General features: G+C 44.2%; 1 long non-coding RNA gene across 1 annotated transcript in view; it reads left to right on the plus strand.

The window, feature by feature from the left end:
• The window catches only part of LOC129810904 (uncharacterized), a 10737-nt gene extending 2977 nt beyond the window's left edge, over positions 1 to 7760 (plus strand). The window contains exon 2 of the long non-coding RNA XR_008752813.1: positions 5099 to 7760. This is a non-coding gene — a long non-coding RNA (uncharacterized LOC129810904). The remainder of the gene's footprint in view (positions 1 to 5098) is intronic.
• The last annotated feature ends 4431 nt before the right edge of the window (positions 7761 to 12191 follow it).

Consider the following 12191-nt stretch of genomic DNA (forward strand, 5'->3'; position numbering starts at 1 on the left):
TCTCTCTCCTCTCTTCTCTCTCTCATCTATTTCTCCCTCCCTCTCCCTCTCTCCCTCTCTCTCCTCTCTTTCTCTCTCTCTCCTCTCTTTCTCTCTCTCTCCTCTCTTTCTCTCGCTCTCCCACTCAGCATATCTAATAGGAACAGTAACAGCTCTTAGCTAATAGCCAGGCCATCAGATGATGTGATAGCATAAGCTTCCAAGCTGCTTTAATGCAGATTTTATTTTTGACTTATCCATTACACATTAAGATCGATCATGATCCTTAAGTGCGTCAAAGCAAATAAACATTTTTCTTACCTCAATTTTCATCTCGAGGGGAGTGCATACTTTTGGATGTAAAGCAGACTTCCAACCACTTAAGATAATTATTAGATAGACTAATACCAAATTCACTCATGAACTTTCAATAAAAATCTGCTATTCAGAACAACAAGTTCAAAAGACATTCAGTAGGTTAGATTTTGACGTAAGCCTACTGGTAACACAAGTGCAAAGTGAATTATAGCTAACATGACACCAGAAGCTTCTCTTTGATCCCCAGTGCCTCCATATGTCAGTCCTGAGAAGTTGCTAATTCTAATTAAGTGACTCAATGGGGTGAATAATGAAATCCAGACCTAATGAACAGCTACAATGACTTTTTAATGCCGTGCTGCTTCTCTCTGCCTGCTGGAACAAGGATAGGATCTGACCTTTTGGGTTCAACATGGATCTCATCTCCCAAACCACAGCTACTCCGTCATGGTTAACTCACCAGTCACCAATAAAGCCTATATACTTTAACACTAGGACAGCCAGTATGGAAGGTCAGAGGGATGGAAGTCCTGCAATGAGATCAATGTCTTACAATTCAGACTTTGAGGCCACTGCTCTGTTTCACACGAATCACCTATGGAATAGAATAGAGTAGAACAGAATAGCATGAAGTAGACTAATGTGGCATATATAAGTGGTTTATAAGCAAGAGCGACTGAGTCCTTACTCTCTAGCTGGCTCACTCTCTCCTGTGCTAGTTTTGTTTTGTGAGAGCAGCGTTTCGTAGTGGCAAATCATTTCGGCGCCCGTGTGTGAGATGCTGGATGACGTTAACAGTGTGTTCCTGTGGTCAGATTCTAAACTTACACCTGCAGTCAGAACCATCAAATATATGCCATGTCTACTGTGTAAACAGAGGAGCTGCGGTTGGGCATTGAGAGATATTTGACCAGTTTGGTGTTCTTCCATCATGCCTGGGAAACATGGTAGCCTGGCGCATAGTAAGCAGAAAAAGCAATCCATCACATTTTGAATGAGCTCATTTAGCTTTGCTCGTACAGAAGACACAACGCATCACAACCCATAAACAAACGTATCTGAGCGTGGTGGTTGTCTACTATGGATATATGTGGAAATGATGTTAAGAACATGGAAATTGAAATCTGAATATGAGTGTATTACATATTTGTGTATAGAATGTCTGGTTCTCCAAATTATGTTCTATTCTATTGCAAGTTGCCCATTCCAAATACAGTATTAGTGCATTTCCTGTGCTGTGTGGTGTTGGGTAGGCCTAATTCTTTGTTTGCTTACTAGAGTTGAACTGATATGCCACAGAGTCCTGTCATTGTGCCTCTGACTTGGCAGACATGCCAAGAAAATGTCACCGTCAACAGTCGCTCTGTAGACATTGATCGGGGAACAATTAGAGCAGCAAAGACATTTCCGATAGCACATCTATCAAACATATACACTGACGCACAAGTGACAAAGAGGGCAAGACAACTCCCCTTCTCTCTCTATTTCACTCTTCCATCTCTGTCTGTCTGTCTGTCTGTCTGTCTGTCTGTCTGTCTGTCTGTCTGTCTGTCTCTCTCTCTCTCTGTCTGTCTCTCTTACTCTCCCTCTCTCCCTCTCTCCCTCTCTGTCTGTCTCTCTTACTCTCCCTCTCTCCCTGTCTGTCTCCCTGTCTCCCTGTCTCCCTGTCTCCCTGTCTCCCTGTCTGTCTGTCTGTCTGTCTGTCTGTCTGTCTGTCTCTCTCCCTCTCTGTCTGTCTCCCTCTCTGTCTGTCTGTCTGTCTGTCTGTCTGTCTGTCTGTCTGTCTGTCTGTCTGTCTGTTTGTCTCTCTCTCTCTCTCTCTCTCTCTCTCTGTCTGTCTCTCTCCCTCTCTGTCTCTCTCTCTCTCTCTTTCTCTCTCTCTGTCTCTCTCTCTCTCCCTCTCTGTCTGTCTGTCTGTCTCTCTCTGTCTGTCTACAGGCAGTGAAGCACAACTTGCCGTTTCACATCTCTAAACTAGACAAACATAGTTATTCATCATTCCAGAGACGAGAAGGAGGGGCCAGGTGTTAACACCGGGCTAGACAGACAGGACATACATATTTCCCTCGCCTGAGAAAAGTCTGCGTCACAGTTTTTTGTTAAAGGTACTTAAGCAATAAGGCCCGAGGAGGTGTGGTATGTGGCCAATATACCACGGCTAAGACCTGTTCTTAAGCACGACTGTAACGGCGTTCCTCTCTCTCTTCATAAGAAGAGGTGGAGTAGTGATCGAGCCAAGGCGCAGCGGGTTGTGAATACATGATGATTTATTAAATAAACAAAACAGACAAAGACGAAAACGAACTATACTTGATATAACTAACAAAATAACAAAACGATGTAGACAGACCTGAACAAACGAACTTACAAATACACGAAGCACGCTGACACAGGAACAGACTACATAAACGCACGAACAAACCGAAACATTCCCGTATGGTGTAACATCGACACAGACACAGGAGACAATCACCCACCAACAAACAGTGAGAACACCCTACCTAAATATGACTCTTAATTAGAGGAGAACGCAAAACACCTGCCTCTAATTAAGAGCCATACCAGGCAACCAAAACCAACATAGAAACAGATAACATAGACTGCCCACCCAAAACACATGCCCTGACCTAAACACATACAAAAACAACATAAAACAGGTCAGGACCGTTACAACGACGCAATGCGGAGTGCCTGGACACAGCCCTTAGCCGTAGTATATTGGCCAATCTGTTATATATAGCGTGTAGGATTGTAGCAATATCGTGCTCAATGCCAGGTAAGATACGCAGTACCCTGGCTGCTACAGAATGAAAATGTATGGGTGCAAGATCAAAGACAGGACAGGCTGTTGCCTTTACAGACATGCAAGGGTAGGCCATTCCCTTGAGAGTTAACATAAAGATATACAGTATGTAACGCTTACTGACAAAGCTAAAAACTCAGGGATAATACATGTAATCTGGGCAAGGTCAGTGATATGCATAATTATGTATGCTGCACATTAAATCAATTATTTATAGCTGACTGAAATGTAAGTGCACTACACAATACACTGACTGAACAAAACATTAGGAACATCTGCCCTTTCCGTCACATAGACTGACCAGGGGAATCCAGGTGAAAGCTATGATCCCTTATTAATGTCACTTGATAAATCCACTTCAATCAGTGTAGATGAAGGGGAGGAGACAGGTTAAAACATGATTTTTAAGCCTTGAGACAATTGAGACATGGATTGTGTATGTGTGCCATTCAGAGGGTGAATGGGCAAGACAAAGGATTTAAGTGCCTTTGAACAGGGTACGGTAGTGGGTGCCAGGCGCACCGGTTTGTGTCAAGAACTGCAACGTGTGTATCAAGAATGGTCCACCACCCAAAGGACATCCAGCGAACTTAACACAACTGTAGGAAACACTGGAGTTAACATGGGCCAGCATCCGACACCTTGTAGAGTCCATGCCCCGATGAACTGAGGCTCTTCTGAGGGCAAAGGGGGGGGACTCAATATAAGGAAGGTGTTCCTAATGTTTGGTATAGTCAGTGTAAAACGGGCAGAGGGACTCCATTGAGATTAAATTGGCCATAGATGTTTAGGATGTGTGTGGGAGGAGCTCTCTATGATCCCTCTTTAATGCCACCCTGTATTTGAGCCCCCGCTGGTCACCTCCTCAGACTGTGTAGTGCAAACCAGACCTCCTCACAACTCAACAATCCTGTCATTATGTAGTCACCACGAGGGTGACCCTGGAATTTTCCTCTGGAAAAAAACAACAATAATGATACTACTTACATGACATTCCTCATACAGCAGGAAAAGGAAGTTGTTAAAAGGGTTGAGTTTGTTTATGGTTTTCTTTTCCCGCCAAGTTACGCCCACGAACTTGCATGTTCTAAGACACTACAGAATTTGAAGCTTATTGGACGTTCTGCTAATCTCTGTTCTATGACCAATGCTGAAATCAGGTGCTACTGTATCTAGAACCTTAAAGGGTTCTTCGGCTGTCCCCATGGGATAACCCTTTGAAGAACCCTTTTTGGTTCCAGGTAGAACCCTTATGGGTCCATTTAGAACCATTTCTACAGAGGGTTCTACCTGGAACCAAAAATAGGTTCTCCTATGGCACATGTCAAACTCATTCCACGGAGGGCCGAGTGTCTGCGGATTCACGCTTCTTCCACGGACTTGATTGATGATTTAAGGTCACTGATGAGTAAGGAACACTCCTCACCTGGTTGTCTAGGTCTTAATTGAAAGGAAAAAACAAAAACGAGCAGACATTAGGCCCTCCATGGAATGAGTTTGACACCCCTGTCCTTATGGGGACAGCTGAATTCTTTTCTACTTATGTGAAGTGTTTTGGAACAACTTGTCTTTTCATAATATATGTCTTATGGTCCATACTGTATGTTTCATGTCCTGTTTTTCTCTAGTTCTGGTGATATTGGGAGTATTGATGTCCAGTAGCAATAGATGCTCCAGCCATTCCAAACAAGAACAATGTTTTCCCTCTGAGTCACTCCAAACAATGAGCCTTGACTGAACAGCTGTGTCTGCATATTCCAACCAGCCTCCACATCTGCTGCTTGCCTGCTTCCCTCTGACGCAAACAGCATGCAACCAAAGTCTGCACAGCCATTCCTCATGTTCACTTACTTAATCAAAACCACCTTTCGTTATGGAGATCAGACTATTGTCTTCCATATCAGTCTCATCTGTATTGCATGGTGAACAGTAGGTCATCTTTTCCCCGGTCAGTGGTGAGGTGGTGACGGCTTCTCTCCCCTCTCTTTCTCCCTTCAGGGTGGGTCTGACTGGGAGCAGCCAGAGGACAGCCAGAGGACACTCCAGATGTCTGGGGAGACATCTGGAGGCCCCGCCGCTGCGGGCCAGGGACGGGCACCCGGGTACGCTCGCTACCAGTCTGGCTGTGGTGGGGAGGGTTCCTGGCACAGTGATTTGGTGCACAAATATAAACAAAAATCACATTGCCAGGGATTTCCACCCTTACACAGGCAGCTCTCCAGGTGACCCAAGTGGCATCGGTATGTTCTGCCCGTCAGGGTACATCGTTTCTGTTTCCTGTCTTGGCCATCTGTGGTCTATGGAAACAAGATCATGTCAAATAATACTCAACCCCAGATAAAAGCTGTTTTCAGCTCTCACACAGGGATTTACAGATTACTTCCTGGTATTAGCTCCTTACAAACGGGAACTGTAGGAAACTGAGCCTACTTTGGCAGCTTTTGCTTATAGACATAAGTAGTGGATAGATCCAAAGAGCAAAGAGTGTTTTACCTTCTATAGAAGTCTACAAAGTACTTCCAGCTTTAGAGGAATCAATCAACGTTCCTCCAGACTACCAGTGAAAGTCTATTTTCCTCATGTGCATCCTGTAGTGAGCAGCCACTTGCTAAAGGCACAGAGCTTAGCTAATTGGTGAGCATTGATCCCTCTTATGTGTTGTTCACAGTGGCTAAGTTCAGTGCCTGCGGTGAAATAGTTGATGCAGCAGGATGTGTTCCAAACGATGGCGATGAACGAGCACTGGCTGAGTTCTGAGATGTGAAGACGAAGGAAGAAGGTGGGAAGAGAGGGAGAGATAATGATGGAGGAGTGAGGTGTTGCGTGGGCATGGAGACAGAGGCAACAGCGGGACACAGCACGATCCCCGTAAAGAGCGGAAGAAAAAAGGCTGCTGGGGGAATGTCAGGCCAGCCCAGGCATGCCCAGTTCCACACTCCATCTCAGTCAGTCAGTCAGAGCACAGCGCCCGGCTTTGGCACTCAGCACTGGCACCGATTTATGTGGCAGAGGATGGGACACAGCTCACCTCACCTCCTCCTCAGAGCTGAGCTGGTGTGTGGGCTAGGTTGCCCTCTTGTCACACTCTGAGCTGTGGGTGCTTGGTACTTGGTATAGAACCATACCAAGCTACCATGCAACTCTGAGGCCACATTTTGAGTGTGTGAAATTCACTTTATGAGTTGACATACATGCAAAACATCTTGTGGGACAGTGGTCAACCCATTTACGTGAGGCACATTTGCATCGTTTTTCTGATTTCATTTCTGTTTTTGTCGTTCTCTGTCCCCTTGTCCATTGGTCAGTTGGTTAATTGTGGATCATTATTATAGAGTTCTTATGGCCTACCGTAATGTTGTTTTGTCAAGAGGTTTAGACCTCTTGTGGTAACTGCTTAGTAAGGCATTAAATTGAAAGTTTCTCAGGGTTACCCATCAAATTGGCTACAGTATGTTCTGTGGTTTCCTTTCGGTCTCAATGCAGAGTGGTAGAGTGTTTCTAGAGGGATGGACATGGAGGGTTAAATACTCTATGGTTGGGGCTGTGCCCTCCTGTGCCTACTGAACTGGTATCAGTTTGAACTCTGAGTACTGGCTCAGTTCAGCAGGAACAGGAGTGGAGCCCACTGTGTGCCATTACGCCCTCCAATCAGCATGCAGAAAGACGTCCAGTACCCCATTAGCCCTGCCCACCAGACCCCCAAGGGCTTGTGCCATTGGCCTTGATGAAACCCAACATTCCTGTCAGCATTAAACCCTGAGATATCAGACAGAGGCATTGCAGCCTGTGAGAGTTGAATGTCCCTGCTTCAAGTATGAATGTTTCATAACCAGATTTATCACTAGGAACTGGCAGGCAGCGAGGAGAAGGTACATTGAATTTGCTGCATACTGATGCAGTTATTCTCCTCAGACTTCATGTTTATTTCAGTATGGCTTTTTTTCCCCCTGACAATGCCGCAACCAAGCACACACGCACTCCCTAGCTCTCTGAGCCGTCAGAGAGCAAACGGAGAAACTGAAGTTCATTGTGCGGTAATCCAAGGGAAATGTCTGCTATGTCCATGTAATTGACGTTACCTAGAGAGCCTCATTTTCATCTGATTGGGAATGTCTGCTATTTTACTTTATGCTCCCCTGCCACAGAGATAATGTAGCACGTTATAAATCAGGACTTTGGAAACATTCTTCATTTTAAGATTTTTTACTCGTAGGATAAAAGAGGTTCATTAACTACACGATAAACCTCAGCTCATCCAATGGGCTGTGGATTGTAGATGGCATTTGCCGCCTTTTGACATTTTTGCAATTACTTTTAACCTTGAAGAGATTACCTGAATAAAATCTAGTTTTGTAATATGACAAGACTGGTGGATTCTTATCCTCGGGGCATTGTTCCAAATTCATATCAATCAAACACCATGGATCTTTTTTTTGTATCTATTAGGGGATAAAACTAGCCTAATCCATCAGACAGGAGATTAACATCAAGCTACTACTTAAAATGTCGCATTTGTGGTTTCTTAACTCTGAGGCATGCTGCTCTTCCTTTGTTGTCACAGGTATCTCTTTCATGCTGTTCTGTGAGTCACCACTTTTGCTGTAAATCTCATGTAATCCTACCACAAAATCCATTAATAAAAAAGTATTACTTCATACAATGTCTGCTCTATAATTTCTTCATTCTGAAGGTTCCCAAGGTTTTCTCTTGCTTCTTTGTGGGTGTAGTGACAGATGATAAAAGGCTGGTGTTGTTCATCATCACAATGTCATTGCTTAGGTTTAGGTTTTTACTTGGTACATGAAAGGGTCTTAAATGACACCCAAATTATTTCCCATGTAATTGCAGGCCACAGGTTCAAATCCCCACCAAGATTACACTTGATCCAGCCAGTGGGCTGCGTACAACCCACACTAGAACCCTAAATATGACAATACACACTCTCCAGCCCTCTATATGGTCTTCCGAGGGGCGCAGCGGTCTAAGGCACTGCATCTCAGTGTAAGAGGCATCGCTATAGTAACTGGTTTAAATCCAGGCTGTATCACATCCAGCTGTAATTGGGAGTCCCATAGGGCGGCGCACAATTGGCCCAGCGTCGTCCGGGTTTGGCTGGAGGAGGCTGTCATTGTAAATAAGAATTTGTTCATAACTGACTTGCCTAGTTAAATAAAGGTTAAATAAAAACATATATTTACGCACAGTCCTAAATGGGTTACCCAGACCAAAGACTCGGCTCTCTCTAGTACTCCTATTTTAGTTTCCATAGCAATGTCAAAGTCATTTTATCATCCTCCTCAAAGACTGACCAGATTTCATGATGTGGCTGCTTTACTTTTTCTTGATTTGCTTTTGTTGCCCCCTCCACTATTTAATCAGGGTCCTTGTGGTCCTGGCCGTGGCTGCGTGCAGGCTGGGTAATTGGCTTAGGCTGAGCAGTACCAGCTGTGCTACAAAGCCAAGCCCCAGTCCACTCTGCCTCATAGCGTGTAAATGACAAGCTTGGAGAAAAACCACGGAATCGGGGGTACTGCCTGTCGGTCCTCCCAGCCACAGGTCACGACCTTGCCAAAACCCAACTCTCAGTGAAGAAAAGGACATCTCTTTGAAAAAGTATGCGGTGTGAAGTCATGCAAAAATGACACAGAATTTCCTATGAGTATTCTTTATGAAGTTCATATGTGCAGGACTTGAGGGGAGCAGCTATTGGAAGGGAAGAAGGATTTCTTCACATGTCATACCAGTGTCCTCATATATCACCTAATATGTCATCATGCATCATCTGGTGTGTCAATTGAGCTTTACCTCAAGAATGCTTTTTTTCTTTCAGAGAAAATATGTCTTCATTTAAAATGTACGCAGTGTCATCACCCTTGAAACATCTTTCCCAACACAATTAGTTAAGTGGCAACAGGGCTCAGCCAAAAGAATAAGGAGAGGATAAAAGTCCAAACTTGCCCAGATTTGCTCACAAGGTTAAGAACAAAGTAATTGTTGCTGGTCTAAGTCCAAGTTTAAGGAACAATAACTTATTTTGAGTAATAAAATTTTTTTACTCAATGGATGAGTGAACTCTCAGTACCCTGCTCTCAGTACCCTGCTCTCAGTACCCTGCTCTCAGTACCCTGCTCTCAGTACCCTGCTCTCAGTACCCTGCTCTCAGTACCCTGCTCTCAGTACCCTGCTCTCAGTACCCTGCTCTCAGTACCCTGCTCTCAGTACCCTGCTCTCAGTACCCTGCTCTCAGTACCCTGCTCTAGTTTCTCACAACTAGGGCCCGTAGCTTTTCCTCGACAGACCACGTGGACAAGAGAATTCCTGGTCCTACATAACCTCTGTCTTGTCCTCCCCCTACATCTTCTGATCTGGGAGCCAGACTGGAGTGATAGGGAGATCTGAGGCTGATAAAGGAGAGGAAAACAGCTGAGTTGAAGGCCTCAGTACATCTCCTCCGTGCTCTCATGCCTCATGCTCCCTTTTCCTCTCCAGGTGGTTTTTCCTACACCGTGTCAGTGCTGACCTCAGCTTCTTAGAGGCCAGCTCGTGTGTGTGTGTGTGTGTGTGTGTGTGTGTGTGTGTGTGTGTGTGTGTGTGTGTGTGTGTGTGTGTGTGTGTGTGCCCTCACTACAGTTACAGTACATATTTCCAAACTTATATCAAAACTAAATCAAAGCTGACAGGGCTTACAACACAAGAACAACTGAATATACTGAACCAAAAGTACTCCAATTCCTCAAGGCAAGATCCCATTGCCAGGTGCGACAGACAAATTCAATGGCAGCAATGGTGTAATATGCAAATAATGCACTGTATGGACAAGCTGTGATTACGCAGCTACGCCCTTCCCTTGCTTTGTTCTCTGTGCTGGCAGGAGCATGGTGTCAATGATCTGACGTTAACTGGAAAGGAAAAGGCAAGTGTTGTGATTGATTGGATGGGATTGTAATCACAACACTCACTAATTAGATAGCATTTAGTAATGGCTTAATACATAAACCTAGTATGGCCGCTGAATGCCAAATACCTGACGTATGTTCTCTGAACCACTTGTAGGTGTTTGGTGGCACTTCCGATATTGTCAGATTGGCAGTTTATGAAATCATCCATCTGAACACTGAAAAAGAACAGATAGCCAGTGACCTCCATGACACCTTCATCCATTATCTCAGACTCCAAACACCTTGAAGCTTCTTTTCTCATTGCTTCTGCTCTGTTCCTTCACCACAGTCAAATCCCCTTTACCCACTTAAAATCTGCATCAGAACCAGGGAGAATGATGCAAATGCTCCCACGCTCCAGACCACATCCACCTCCTGGCCTGTTCAAATGTTGTCCTCATTCCTCATTTTACAGTGTAGAGAACACATCATTTTATAACTCACTCAGGTAGCTAGCATTCAGGCGGGTTCATGAACTGCAAGTGGAAAAGGAGAGGGGGAGGAGAGGAAAGGGAAGAGAAGCCAGAAGGAGTGTAGTACTGGAGCGGTTTCAGGGCCCATCGTCATGTCAGACAGTACATCATTGGCTGTCTGCTGAACACCTGGAGGCAAAGTGCTGGGTAATTAAAGAGGGCACGGCTGCGTCTGCACGCAACCACCATTAACCCATCGCACCTCAATTGGAGCAGAGAAGGGCCAGTTGTGGGAGAGAGAGAGAGATGCCGTGAGTGGATTAGCCCTTGACATGTCAAATATGATACAACAAACGGCTAAGACCTGGACTAATAAAGCCTGGAATTTCCCCCCTATTACTATAAAGTGCAGGAATTTGTGTGAAGAAGTAGAGCGACACTTGAAACCAGTTGTTTGCTTCAACAACGTAACAACAACAACTGTAAAGACACAGAAGGCCACAACCCAGCTAGCAAATTTGGTTCTTTGGAAGTTGTCAGAACGTATGTTTTTGGTTTCACATTGGTTGTGGAAATGAAGCCATATGTTTCTTGACGTGTAAAACAGAACAGAAGTGAAAATTTTGCCTGTTCCGGAAACGTACATTTTTTGGTTGCATAGAGGTTCTTAAAACATTTTACAAGTTTTCTTGGGAGGTTTAATTAACGCTCTGAGAATGGAAATGACAGGTTATTTGGAGGTTTTTGAATAACTTCTTTAACTTGCAATTCATGTTTGAATAACACTTTGAATAATACTGCTAGCTTATTTTTTATTATTTTTTTAATTACTCAAAGCACAGATAGGACACGTGGAAATTAATATCCTTAGGCATTAATTATGCGAACACATTTATTATTTATTGTGACATCAGCGAGACTCAAACATACAGTGCCTTCAGCAGGTATTCACAGCACTTGAGTTTTTCACATTTTGATGTGTTACAGCCTGAATTTAAAATGGATTAAATATTATTATTTTTCTCACCCATCTGCACACAATACTCCATAATGTTCTGAGTCACACACATTTTTAGAACATTCCCAGAATGTAGTAAAAATATGACATTAAATAGAAACACATGGGAACTTGTGTGGAATCTTCTGTGGGAGTACTGAAATTCCCACAGAAGAACAGTGTTACTTAATCTTCTCGCGACAATCTGAGAACATGACTTTAATCAGAGACATGAGGAAACATTATGCTGAAGTACTGAAATTCCAACAGAAGAATGTTATTTCTTAACATTCTCAGAACAATTTGAGAATATTACTGTTACATCTGTTACATGAGCCCTCTACTGCTCATCCTGTGTCTCCTTGACCTGCCGCCACTCCTCCCAGTGCTCTCTCCCTCTCCCTCTCTCTCTGTGTGTGTGTGATTGTGTGGGTGGAGACAGGTGTGCTGGAGTCCCCAGCAGCTGCAACCTGTTCCATAATCAAGACCTCTGCAAATACTCAGTCCTGCCACTTCGTAATCAGTGCTCAGTCAGTCTACGTTTGTAGCCATTTGTTACTATTTTGATCATGTTATCCTGTTGTGCTTGTTTTCCTTGCCTGACACGGGTTTCCTCTCCGCTACAGTTCTTCCCGCTCTGACTCTGGTCCCTGTGTGACTTGCAGAATCAATCTAAGGTTGAACTATCCTCCAACAGACACCCTTGCAGAAAGAGGGAGAGTGACAAAGAGTTGCAGACAGAC

This window comes from Salvelinus fontinalis, chromosome 14, assembly GCF_029448725.1.
Source record: "Salvelinus fontinalis isolate EN_2023a chromosome 14, ASM2944872v1, whole genome shotgun sequence".
Taxonomy (NCBI): domain Eukaryota; kingdom Metazoa; phylum Chordata; class Actinopteri; order Salmoniformes; family Salmonidae; genus Salvelinus; species Salvelinus fontinalis.